The sequence below is a fragment of the Haemaphysalis longicornis genome, unplaced genomic scaffold (genome assembly GCF_048455015.1).
Source record: "Haemaphysalis longicornis isolate Haplotype H1 unplaced genomic scaffold, Haemaphysalis longicornis Haplotype H1 scaffold_8, whole genome shotgun sequence".
Lineage (NCBI taxonomy): Eukaryota > Metazoa > Arthropoda > Arachnida > Ixodida > Ixodidae > Haemaphysalis > Haemaphysalis longicornis.
In genome coordinates, this window is record NW_027526445.1 from 141,952,113 (window position 1) to 141,965,623 (window position 13,511).

Sequence of the window (13,511 nt, forward strand, 5' to 3'; positions counted from 1 at the left end):
CAGTCCACGGTCGTCCTCGCTCTTGCCCTACCCGACGATTGCTTGATGCGACGCCCATGGAACCCCCTTGAGAGTCGCATCACACCAGGGTTCCCGCAAGGGGAAGTCGGCGTAATGTTTTCTATCCGAACGGGCGTTGCGCAGTCACTTCAGTCGACAATTTAGTTGAAACAGCAGAGTGGACAGCAGCCGCTCCCTTCTCCCCCCGCCGCTTAACTCTTTTTTTTATCCTACCATATCAAACCGATAACAGACGCAGGCGAACAACCAGCAAGCAAGCGCCGCCGTTTGCTTTTCCACGACGCTCTCCCCCCTTCTTAGAGGATCCTATAAAAGGTAAAGGGAAAATAATCCTTTTTTTATGACCTCAGCAGTCAATTATCAGTTACACGCCCAGCCGCTAAACCAGACACCCCACCATCCCCCCCTCCCCAGCGTTCGAACATGTGCATCGTGAATGCTGCCGTACCCGCAGGTAACCCTAATTGCCTGCCGAAACCGACACTTAAAACTCAACTGCCGAACTAAGCTGCCTCCTAGGCTACTCATATGTACCTATAACTAAAAATACACTTAAACTCACAATATACTCAAGCTCACAATGTACCCAAACTCAAATAGTACCCAAAACTCAAAATGTACTCAGAACTCAATTTGTACTCAGAACTCCATTTGTACACGGAACTGTACTAAGAACTCAAAATGTATTCAGAACTCAAACGGTACTAAGAACTCAAAATTTACTCGAACCTCAATGTAAGCAAGTCTCAAAATGCACTCAGAACTCACCACTTACTCCGAAGTGAAAATGTCTCTAACTTAAAATGTACTCAAAGTAACAATGTACTCAAAACGCAAAATGTTCTCAGTACGCAAAATGTACTATCAAACTGAAAATGGACGCAGAACTCACTCGTTCTTAGGCGTACTCAAACTCAGTCGGGCTCAAGTGCACTCAAGCTCAAACTCGCCATGCCACACGAGCCTCGCGCTCCCTCTAACGCAATCTCACGCGTGAGATTGAGTCCAAATGCGTCTGAGTGGACTCAAGAGTGAGTCCGTGCCACTCTGGTTCCGCGTAAAAGAAAATAGAAGCCTAAGTAAAATAAACAGAGTAACGAAGCGGCGAAGCATTTGTTGCACACGCAGTTAATGCTGTCCGCAGTTGTTACCAGCAGTTTGTAATGTGACTTCTGTGATCCAATAGGGGTGACTGCCCGGACATATTGTTTTCAGAAATTCCACCGTCTGCTGGAAGAACACAGCCAAATACTTCCACTCCCAGCTACAGGCAGGGAAAAAACAATTAGAGACATCCGGGCGTTTGCTTTACTTTTATTGCTTCTCCCGAAGGCATTAAAAGGAAACACCACGAGTGCGAGCCATTTCGACAACTTAGGTAGTGAACCAAAGCTATGGCATCGGTCGTTGACGAACACGGACTTCAATGGAGACCCGATTCTCATTGTCATTCGCTGGACCTACCCGACTGTCAGTCGCGCTCTGCAAAAAGCCATAACATTCCCCGCAATGACGGGTTGTTCCTGTTAAGGGTTCGTTTAGCTTATTTTGGCAAATAGAAACATGGCTTCGTTTGGCGATGCCCGACAACCGTCTGTCTTAGCTCAGTAAGTCTCGGCCGTGTTAAGAAGGAGGAGCAGAAGGACGAGAAGGAGACGAAGAAGGAAAAGAAGAATTATATGAAGATAGGAAAAATAAATTAAGGGGTGGCGTCCTAGTAGGAAAATCCACGGGAAATCCAGGCACTCGCTTCTCTGTGAACCAAGATAATCAGTCGCCGAGACTCGAGCTGGGTAACCCGCTCCCCTACTGCTCGAAGGAAGGATTGGGAATAGGGGGAAGGTCACGGTTTCGGTCGCACTCACAGACGATGTGATAGAATGTGCCTGAATGGCCGCAAAACGAACACTCTGGGGGTATTCTGTAGGTAATAGATAAGTTACTTGCGCTGGGTTTGGAAATATGTTTGCTTGAATTCGTCGTCATGTGTTTTCCTAAGTTTTAGACAAACTGGGTTGAGCGGGCCTCAAGGTCCTCCTACATGTTCTACAATATTGTTACGTGGCGCAGGACATGAACCATGTGATGCGGACATTGTATGTTATACTATTTACATGACATGAACTTGGGAGACGGAGCAGGGCATCGCCATATGCTGATCGCGGCGGGGCTGGGGCTCACCGACACGGACCGCGTACCATCGATGTTTGCGCCGGTGCCGACACGGAGGGATGGTGGTGCCAGCACGGGGAGAAACCCGCGCCCTAACCAAACTAGTTATGGGGCCCAGTGCATGAACTATCACATGCCGACGATGTATTTTACACTATTTACATGACGGCTATCGACGCGCTAACATAGGCTGCATATCAGCCATTCCCCCGTCGTCGTCTATGGTGGGACATCGGCAATTGTCCACTTGTTCAGTAACAATATTGTGTTATTTCCGGGTAAGGCTTAATCTGCGTTGGAATGGGCTCCTCATCTGAGGCCCGGTCAGTGACAGCGCTGGCCAGTGCATGGGCTGTGGCATTGCCCGGGAGATCAAAGTGGGCTGGGGTCGACATGATTCTGACAGTACGAGGAGGAGGGATTTCGCTCAGGAGGCGCAGTGCTGTTGGGGAGACTGCGCCAGCCGAGTAGCTTCTTTATACCACTTGGCATTCGGTGATTACAGTAATCGCGGTGGTTTTGGTTATAGTCGAGGCGATTGTGAAGTCTTCCGCTTCCTTCATGCAGCTGGCCTTAATTGTGCGACAGGGAGTGGTTGATCCTTTCAGGTGGCCATTGCAAACGTTGCTTCTTGGTATCGGTGGCATGGGGCGGTATCAGTGTACACTGACGTGGAATCTTTGTGATAGGACTTGTCGAGTGGCGCCACTCTGGCTTTGCTCCTCACGTCATGATGATATGGGAGCATATGTTTCTCGGTGTTTGTGACGTAATGTAATTTATAATTTCCGGCGGAAGCGTCTGTCTTTTCTTTCGCCCCTGAGTCTGGCATTTAGTGGCCCCGCAGAAGACAATCCGAATCGTAGTTTGTGGATTGCGAGGTGGGCATCAATACAGGGTTTCGCCAGCGCTCGCCGTTCTCTGGCAACATTGTGCGTTCACCGGAAACGTGCCCTAGGAATCTTCCTGTTTACATTGTTTTACCGTAATTTCACCCTGCGCTGGTTGCGGCAGCTGCTTGGGTTTCGATGCTTTCGGCGGATAAAATTATTCCGATGAAGCGCTCGTGACTGGGACACTGCCGTGTTGTGCGGGTATATAGTGTGCGTTCTGGAACAAATTTGCTATCGGAAGTAAGAGCGTTCTGTTTCCCGAGTGATGAAGGCAGAAGGAGCTCCTGGCTTGCAGCGGTCAAGCGGGAAAACTGGACTCCCACAAAGAGCGTGCACATTTGTTCTGCCCACTTCATCAAAGGCAAGTAAAGCACACCGTATGCTTCAATTGCACACTGACGATTCTCAGACGTTAGTCTAAGGCCCCCAATTACAAAGAACACGTCGAGCGCCTTCGTGTTACACCCATATTAGTAACCGGGGAACCGGGGGGACTTTTAGTTGTATAGCAAAACTGTTAACGCCGAAAATTCACTGTAAAGGTGTTTCTTGTAGTTAGAAGCATAATGATCACGGATGTGTACTCTTCGAAGCAACACTCGGGACACCAAAGTAGCCATTCTCCACATGAATCTCCACACAGCGTACGTCGCGTTGCCCACGTTTTGTTGCTAATTACAGTGGCGCTGTAACATTTCCTTTTTATGAGAGTGACGCGAGCAACTGACTCGTAGTTTCTCGTGTTGCCGCCAATGGAAATCGTCGCACTCCAGCTAATTTACCTTTCGGTGTAACCGCAAACTAGATCTAGGCGAGTTAACTTGAAAGTTTGATTCATGAATAGTGTACTGGTCAGTCAACCATAGTTGTTCTCGTGACTATGCCGCACCTGAAGTCATCACAAAATGAGTGCGTTTTTTTATATCAGTAACACTGAACTTCTTAGATCGCGACCGATTCCGATCGGCGCCGATCTCTATCAAAACCAGCCATTTTGACACAGGTGCAGTAAAAAAGCGATTTATCTTGATGTTGTGGGCCAAACGTTGGAGTGTGTCAACTAGCCCGGTTTAGGCAGCTTAAAATACGTGTGATAACACACCCCTTCCAATGTAAAAAAGTGGGGTTCATTATTACGACTCTGTTAATAGTGTTGTCACAGTAAACTTAGCCATTGGTTTAACTTGTCATTTTAACAAAAGAATGCCCGCTCTATCAGACTGGACTTCCTTTGTGCTTGTTGCCTTTATTGGCATTTTATTGCTGTGTAACAGGCTTGTCATAAAACTGAGAAATTATGCTTACCTTTCGCAGGAAATTTCTGTTAACATAACTTTGTTAAGCAATATCAGCTGGCATGCAGTCACGCAGATCGTTTGTTAATTCATTATGTAGCTGCCTTTCATGCTGTCATTATCTCCAATTCATTGCGCAAGGTGGCAATACTACTCTTACTGTAATTTTTATTGTATTAATTGTTTCCACCCTAAAGCAAATATATATAGCTTGACATTATGTCATGACTTGTCGTCACTGTTGGAATACATGGGATTTTACACCATGTGGCACTCCATTGCTTTTATTAAAGATACATTAATGAAAGCACCGATTCCTGTATCACAATCAGCTTTGCCGAAGTGTTCTCATAAGCAATTTTCTATCATGTTGGCTGTGCACTGAAGAATTTTTTGTTTTTTTACGAAAGCCTTCATCTGACCCTGCTCATCCCGAATATGTTCCCACAGTGTGTCAATACCATGCACAAACAAATGCTGGTCAAAAGTTTCCAGTTACCAGCATGCTAAAAAGAGTACATCAGAGCAAGTAGCTGGACCTGAGCAAGATGACCCCGAAGTCCCCTCGGTTGCCTCTGAATGTGCTGAAAGTGACACAGGCAAGAATACTTGTAGTTTTGAAACTGAGACAGAGCTGACTATAAAATATATTTCTAGTGGCGTGTCAGAGAATGCAGCATCGAAAGAACGGCTTGCTTATTTCGAGCAAAAGTTGGCCGCTTCCAAGAACAAAATTTTGTAGACTGAGGAGAAACTGGAAACAGTGACCATTTCTAAATTGACCAGAGATAAGGTCACGGAGTCAGAAAAAACTGCTACGTTTTACACAGGTCTTATGTCGGTACAGATGTTCAATTGCCTGCTAAATATGGGACTATCTATCTGGCAGGCAGCTACAAAACCAGTCCTTTATGAAGAGCAGCAACTCATCGTGGTACAAATGCGGCTTCGTCTGGGGCTTCTTGCACAGACCTTGCATGCCGTTTTGGGATCTCACCATGCCCCGTGAATGTGATCCTCCACTCTTGGTTGGACGTCTTGGCAGACAATCTCAGGAGGTTCATCGTGTGGCCATCTAGAAAATCGGCGCAAGCCCACCGACCAGCACCCTTTAAGGACCCTCTGCTTGATGGCGCCAGAGGGGTTATCGACTGCGTGGATATATTTAGACAAAGGCCAACAACCATGACTGCCCGAAGCCAGACCGATACAAGCTACAAGCACAATAACACAATTAAGCTACTTGTGATATCTCCCACAGGTGCAATAACGTTTATTTCGAAAGCTTGGGGTGGACGTACATCTACACAAGGAGCTGACACTGAATAGTGTACTGTTGTAAAAAGTAGAAGAAAGCGACGTTTTTCTTGTAGAGCGAGGCTTTCGTTGTAAAGAATTGTTTGGTGCACAAGGAGCAAGACTTCTAATGCCATGGAGGACAAAGAAACGTGCCCAGCTACGTGGAGGCGAGGTCACAACATCAAGAAAATTATCAAGTGTGCGAGTTTCTGTTGAGAGGACAATACGGTGGCTTAAAGTATTTAAAGTATTTCAGATTGTGCTGCCTATTAGTTTTCTCAAGCGACCAGTAGATAAGCATTTCACATCTATAAACAAGATTCTCCCCATATGTAGCGTGCTCGTCAACCTCCAGCCTCCCATAATCAGCGTTGATCCTAAAGACAACGATGTGCATGAGTAACTGGTGACATGCGCTGAGGGACCTTCCAGTGTGCATCTAAATCTTCCCATAAGAAGATGGCCAGTGCCTTTAAGTGTGCTGTGTGTTCCCTTGTCATGCCCTGTGTGAGCAATCATTCCTTTCTCTTTATATTGTTACGGGACTAAGGTGGACAATGCCTGAGAGCTCCTTGAACCAACGACGATGACGACGATGACGATGAAAAGCCTGGTGCGAACCTTGCGGAGCTCTGTCACGGCCGCACTGTACATAATGTGAATAGATCGCTTCACCCCATCGCGTCGTTCATCTCATCTGTGTCCTGCCGCCACCTTACATTTTGTCTGACGAGAAGTCTGGGGATGCGGCTTCTGTTCTTTTAGTCACGGCATGTAGCGGCTCGTCTTCATCGGCTGGTCACGGGCTTGGGTCACGGGGCGGGGGACTTGGTCGAATGCTCGTCGCAGTGGGCTGGGGCTGCCCAACACAGCCGTCGTTTAATCGACGATTCCGCCCGGGCCGAGAATGTTTTGTCCCAGAATGTTTTGTCAAAGCAAAGAACCTCTACAGTTAAGCATTCCTGTGTAAATAAAAGTGCGCCTACGCAGCCCCGAAGCGACCATTTGGGCCTGAACCTGGGCATAATACCCATGGTTATGCCTTAAGTTTAGGTCTTCATCTAAATAGGCCTGCCTCCTGAAATTTATTACAGGTGGCTTGGCTTTGAGCGCTGCGGGACACTTTATCTCCAGCACAGCTTTTTCACAGCCTACGCATGATAGAAGAGAAACAGGCGAAGGTGCTAGAAATCACAGTTCAGCCAACACATGTAAACCACATTCACTGAGCATAAATTAACTATGCTTGTCATGTTCTTAGTTATAGAGAACTATTTTTGCATCATTTTCTATCTCTAATCCCAAAAGAATGTTTGCGACACGTGGTGCTTTTATGTAGCCCATTATTTCGACGACAAGTCCATCACCACCACAATTGCAAGCCTCCACTCGAAACACAATACACTCCGTTATCCGCCCTTTTCACTCATCTAGCCATGTTGACGACTTCAATTGTCCACTTGTATTTTTCGTCTAATGCCGCACAATGGGAAGCACTAAGTTTCATACCTGTGGCTGTCTCTAGGCCAATGCTTTTGTAAATATCGCCTTGTGGGAAAGTGGGAGACGCCTCCTGCTGCTTGGTTGGTGGTTCAGGGTAATATTCAGTTGTCTCGAAGCTGTATCAGTGGCCTTACTGCCGCTCACTGATGTCAGCAAAAGTGTTGTCGGTGCATTTAGGTGCCGAGTTCAATCAATATTTATTAATGGCAAAAACATTTCTGTCCAGTTCGAATATACCTGTCAAACTTAGGACGTGGTGCTATGTCTCCATACTGTTATGTAATAAAGGTATGTAATGCACTTTGCTTGGCACGTTGAAGACGAGACTTTTGCGATTAAGAAAACGTAAATGCGATCAGGCAAAGAAACACTTGTAATGACTCAGATGCAAAGCGATCAGTCCTGTTCATATCTCAGTCAATGATGCAGAGCAGACGTATTGTGTGTGTGCATTAAATAATGCTGACCCTAGTACTCACCTTCAGCTGAGAGGAGAAACTGCACACTTGCTCGTCTGTCCACAGTGGCACATCCTGCTGTGCCCTGGGTGTTGGTTGGTGTACTGGTGCCCCAGCTTTGAACTTGAAGAAGTCAATTTTGCTGGCTAGCACAGCCTTAGAAATTTTTTGTTAGCCTTAGTACATTTTAAAAGATGGAATGATCGGAGAAAGCAAGAAGCTGAAGGGAAACTTAATTCAGATTTTCCTGGCACTTAAATCCACTTGCATGGAGCAGCAGTTGGCGAAACCTCGTTCATACCCAATTTCACATGGGCGTCACTGTAAAACAGCAGTGCAGCAACGTGTTTACAGCCTTCTCCAAGTCTGCAAGCAAGATAAGGGTATGAAAATGTAGAGCACTGTATTAAAAAGCAATGTTCAATTTCTCCACATGTAGAGCCAAAAAAGCCTGCCCTACAAATACTGGCCATTGCGCGCTGACAGGTGGGCAGTCCCTCACAGCGACAAAAAATACGGGAGACTAGAAAGGATGCTTGAGTTGGTGGACAATAAAAATGGACAATGTTAAAACACATTCGGTGGCCTAACCGATTAGCTCCAGCTACGCATGAAGCAAATGGAATCAGACATGTCGACATCGTGTCCGATCTGCTGTCAACGACTGCTGTCTTAAATAGGGAGAAGTAGAACAAAATAATTTTTTTTCACTGTTTACCTTAGCATAATAAACTACAATGCAAGTACAACAGCCCTCGTTAGGTGCTGTCAGCCTTAGGACTTATACTTTTGTAGAAATGTTAACATAAAAACTGCAAATGAAGTAAATCTACACAGCGGCTAACGATATGGGGTATGCGCCCATATGGGGTATGCGCCCAGTTTTTGCGAAAAGGAAATAATAAAAACTTCTTTTCTACCAACCTTTCTGAAAATCTTTCAAATAAACGGCTGTATCTTTGTCCTTGAAACGAAGCCTCAGAAATATGTTCGCAATGAAGCTTTGAGCGGGACCACCAACTCTTGTCCTGGCTCGCCACTGCAGTTTTTGCTTGTACCTCTCCCGTACGACGACGTCGAGCCCTTTCATGTAGTGGCTAGACATCGTAATAAACACATATGAAAGAATGCGCAAGAAATAATGCAGCAACAAACTGAAACACACCAGGCAAACACCGCCGAAACTATTAAAACCATTACCGAAAGTGCCGCACCGAAAGTCTTCTGGGGCGAACCGTTCGGCGAATCCATGTTTGTTTAAAAACAGCGAAAGTGTGTATAAATTCTTCGGGCGTGTTGTGAAAGCCGAGACCGAGCAGGCGGGCCGTAGATGTACTCATGGGCAATCCCAAGGCCCGCTTGTGGGCTTTTGGGATGACTACGTTGACGTTTTCAGTTCTGTCTTGGAGAGGACTGTGTAAGGTGTTAGGTACGTTATCCGGGAGATGACAAGTGCTTATACGAGTCGTATTGTGTCCTGGTCCTTCATTCCGTGCTGTCTCCTGAAGATTCTGTGAATCATGGTCGTTGCTAGTTCGGCTAAGTGCTTCAGTTGGTTCACCACTGTAGTATTCTTGGTATCCGCTTGGATTACAAGCCCGAGAATATTGAGGTGTTCTCAAGGGTGTATAGCGTAGCCGTCTAGTTTAATCTTAATGTAACTCGAGTTGTTATCACTGCTTCTTTTCCTGATTAGTAGCAGCTCTGATTTTAGCGGGGCGCCGAAAAGGTCGAATTTCTGGGCATAATGGTTAACTATAAGTGCTGCTTGTTGAAAGCTGTTCTAAAGGCCACCCAGCGAGCCAGAGCCAGTCCAAATCGTGTTCTGCGTACAAGCCGTGTTTTATATTGGGAACAACGTTGAGTCGCCTTGTAAAATCTAGTAGTGCTTGGTTGAAAAGAAGGGGGATACAGTGACTCCTTAGGGCTTCCCGGTCTTAGACGTTGATAGGGGCGAAGGAGGGGTCGCCAACTCTGAGCACTGTCACCTGGTGATACGTTCATTGTCCGCATACCGCTCGGGTCAGGTGCTGTAGGATTGCAGTATGTGCCACGTTCTCAAATGCCCCCTTGAGTTGCAGGGTGAGGATGGTTCCAGGGGAGAGGGGGAGGCCGCAACTAGGATGTCTTCCTTAAGCTGGATCATCACGTCTTGGGTTCCAAGGGTTTAACGGAATCGGTACACGGTGTTTGGCATCTTTCCTGTATGGTTATCTATTGTTGAAGCCGCACGAGTATGAGTTGTTAAACGTTGCCCACACACGAAGTGAGAGATATCGGTCCAGTTTGCCGATGTGGAGAGATTTTCCCGGTTTGGGTACCATCCGAACTTCTGCTATCGGGGAGTTTGCCAGAGAACCAGCAGGAGTTATAGCGGTCTGCGAGGCTTTGCAGGGCTCTGTCATTGAGGTTTGCCAGGAGATCGTGGGTGATTTTAGCTTGAACAGGAATTCAGGATCGCTTGCTGTCGGTGATGGCTGCTCGAACCTCGTGTGGCTAGATGTAATGGTAGTGTAAGGGATTGGGGGTCCTTGTGTATGGTAATGGGAGAGTGCCTTTCCTGGCCATGAGGTATTTGGTTGTAGGATCTCGTATGAGCTCTTCCTTCGTGCATTGGAAGTAATGGTGCGTTTTATTTAGGGTGCTGCTGCCTTCACTCTTGCTTTTAAACAGGTCAGTTAGGTGTCAAAGCAACCACCATTTCTTCCAGGTGGATAGTGTTCACACATTGTTCACACAATCCGTCACACATTGTCAACCAGTGTTCTTTGCATAGCGAATTTCCGTATTCCACCGCTGGCTTGTAAAGTTCTGCTTTACGCAGCTTGAGTTTTCTGTTATGTCGCTGCTTTTTCCACCTCCCCGTAAGGCTCCGTCGAACTTCCCAAATATGTAAGAATTTGGACTCCATGCACGGGATTTGGTAAAAAGTGCTTATAACCTTTGTGGAGGTCCTCTAGTCTTAAATGAGTTCACCGGCCTACTAGTCACAAGAGGTTCGGCGATAGAGTATGGCCCTCCCTCCGGATTTTGTGGTATATGTCCCAATGAGTGATATGCACCGTACCAACACGAACGTTGTTATCGATACCTTTTACTCGTGTTTCGATAATATCATGATCTGAACATGATTGTTGTTTATCCTATTGGCTTCCTGAATGTTGCAAGTGAATGACAGCTGATTGACTGGGGCTAGTCTTTGTGGGTGTATTGAGGTCGTTTACGATCGTTCTTGGTCTTCTAGAGTTTTTACAAGCTCTAAGCCTATTTAATTGCTATAGCAATAGCCCCACATCTGATTAGCAGCGTTATACTCTCCTAAAATGATAATTTGGGAACCATCAGCAATTTGAAGTACGGCTTTGATGGTGTCTTCAATTCCCGACTGCTTCTTAATTAGGCTGCAGTGTTTGTTAACTCTGAACATCCTCTCCTTGTTCTGGGAGAAACGAGCAATAAGCGCGGTGAGCGTGAGGTGACACTGATTTTGAGAGAGGTGTTGTGTGGATGCGATGGCGTTGCGAAATATAGTTACTGTAGATTTTCCTGTGCGATCTATATCTGATATACAAATCCCAGTAATTTAGCGGGGACAACAGTTTTTTTTAATTACGAGCACATGAGGTGATGGTTTAAGGGTGATAAGTACTGTTGGGGCATCCCGGCCTTGTTTTTGAATTCTCTACAGTTCCATCGCAGAACTATGGTTTCACACTGCCGAGTGTTGTGGGCTTTCATCGTCAACAGAAGTAGGCTCTTCGCGTTTAGATACCGATGATCGGGAATACGGTGATTGCCTCTTTCTCAATGAGCTGGTTTCTGTATTCTCTACACGTGCCTGGAGCTTTCTGTTTTTGCCTATTGCTGGACTACATGGCCTGATTTTCATTGTATCTGCGCTTCTTGCTGTGTGACGAGCTCCCTTAGTTGAGCGATCTGATGACATTATTCAGCCAGTTCTGCTCTAATTTGGTTCAGCAGAGTTGTAAATGGCTCTGTTGGGGTTTGGGTGGGAATAGCATTTTTCTCAAAAAGAACTGGCTGTGGTGTTTTTGGATTTCTGGCGTGGTCGCCATTCTTGATCAAGAGGAGGGGGAGTGGCCTTTTAAGCTGGGGGAGAAGTGTCCATGGCGGACTTGCATTCTGCGGAACGCTATTCTGGCCGTTTCCTATCGGCATGGGGTTTCTCATATTTCCTGCGAAGCCGGGCTAGCTCAGCACATATCTCATGAACGTATCTCTCTAGCGCTCACAGTTCTCGACGACGTGTGCTTAATAGGTATGATATCGGTTAGATTGGAGGGAAGGACGGCGCAATCAGTGGGAGAAGCGATGTTACCCCAGCTCACCTCCCTAGTGGTGCAGCCACCCCTTTAAGAACGGCTCCGGTATCTTGACTCTGACGGTGACCGTGATCGGGAGTTCCTTCGCGATGGGGAGGAGGAGCCCGGGGGTACACGGGTGTTCCCGGTTCTCCTACGATGGCGGCCACGGTGTGGTAAGGATGGCTGTTCCCCCCCCCCCCCGAGCCTAGAATTCTGTAGTTTGTCGCGCCAGCGCCTTCTATTGCTCGACGTAGGGTTCGCAGAAACGCTGCGGGCAGCCCTTAGCTGCCGGCAGGATCTCCCCATTTCACAAGGAGCAGCAGGGCTTCCACTCGTGGTCATCGGCTGGGTCCTTAGTTCCGCAGGTAGGGAACATGGACAGCTGTGGATCGATGGCCCATTTGTTGGCAGATGGTGGACGTAAAGAACTGTCTTCCTATAGAAGTAGTTACAGTGTTCAGTTCCCAGGTGATACATGTTGAACGGCACGTTTTTTATCAGGATTGTTACGACAGTGTAGGGTGAATTTCTGAGCCTTCTTCAGGCGACGAACTCAAATCCGGGAAGGAAGATGTTTTCAAAAATTTCTTGGCTGGAATAGTGCAGAAAGTTGTCGTAGATGACCCCTTGACTAAATTGTCCGGCACGAGACCATAAAGTTGAACTGGGTAGATGTTCCCTCCGAACATAACTTGTCTCAGGTAGTGGAGGGCTTCCGCTCCAAAGCAGGGAGATGTGCTCACCGTTGCCGTATTTCACACCGTCGCTGCGAAGACGGAACCCAGCCTTGCACCACGTGAGCTTCGTTGCCTGGAGTAGGACTTCCGAGAGCTCCGTCGGGCTATCTTCTGTGAGTTTCAGGCCTCCCTGGTGTCCAATTACGAGCTTGTAGTCGTTTAAATTGAGGGGAGGTTGATTTGGCTTCCAGGTGGGTTTACCTGTAGGCTTGAGTGCCGGCTTGGTCGAGGTTAGGTCTGGCTACTTAGCGGTTTGCTTCATGCGGCGTCCTTGGGCACCACTCACAACGTCGATCCATTTTGAGCATGCAGCACCTGCAGACGAGCTCTCTGCAGAGTAATCCCCTTAACGGGATGTCTGGTAGGCCATGATGTCATCGGCATCGCTTGAGCTTTTGTTCGGGTGGCTCGGCGGAAGCGCCGAGCAGGAGGCGGCGCTCGTCATTGTGCGATCTCATCACTAAGCCTCCCTTAGTGGAAGTAGGCCCAGCTCGCCACTGATGAAATTTGACCATGAAGTGGTGAAATATTCACTCAGCGGAAACAGGTAGTATCTTTGCACGCACGGTAGCTTCACGGAGACGGTGGGTTGCGTGAAAACGTCTATACGTCGGGAATTCGGCGTCTCTAAATTGAAATCTGCGGAGTCTATGTGAGGCACGTAATCACTGTGCCAAATGAGCACGTGCTGTCCCGTGTTCCGAAGAAACTGCAACGGAAGGGCCAAGAGCATTTGCAGAGATAACCACTTTTCAATGCGGGGGTCGCCAGAGGCTTTTACAAATGAGTGAGTGCAACGATAGGTTTG

General features: G+C 47.2%; 1 pseudogene; it reads left to right on the forward strand.

Moving 5' to 3' along the window:
* The first annotated feature begins 444 nt into the window (after positions 1 to 444).
* On the forward strand, positions 445 to 6,083 carry LOC144148501 (uncharacterized; annotated as a pseudogene).
* Positions 6,084 to 13,511: the final 7,428 nt, after the last annotated feature.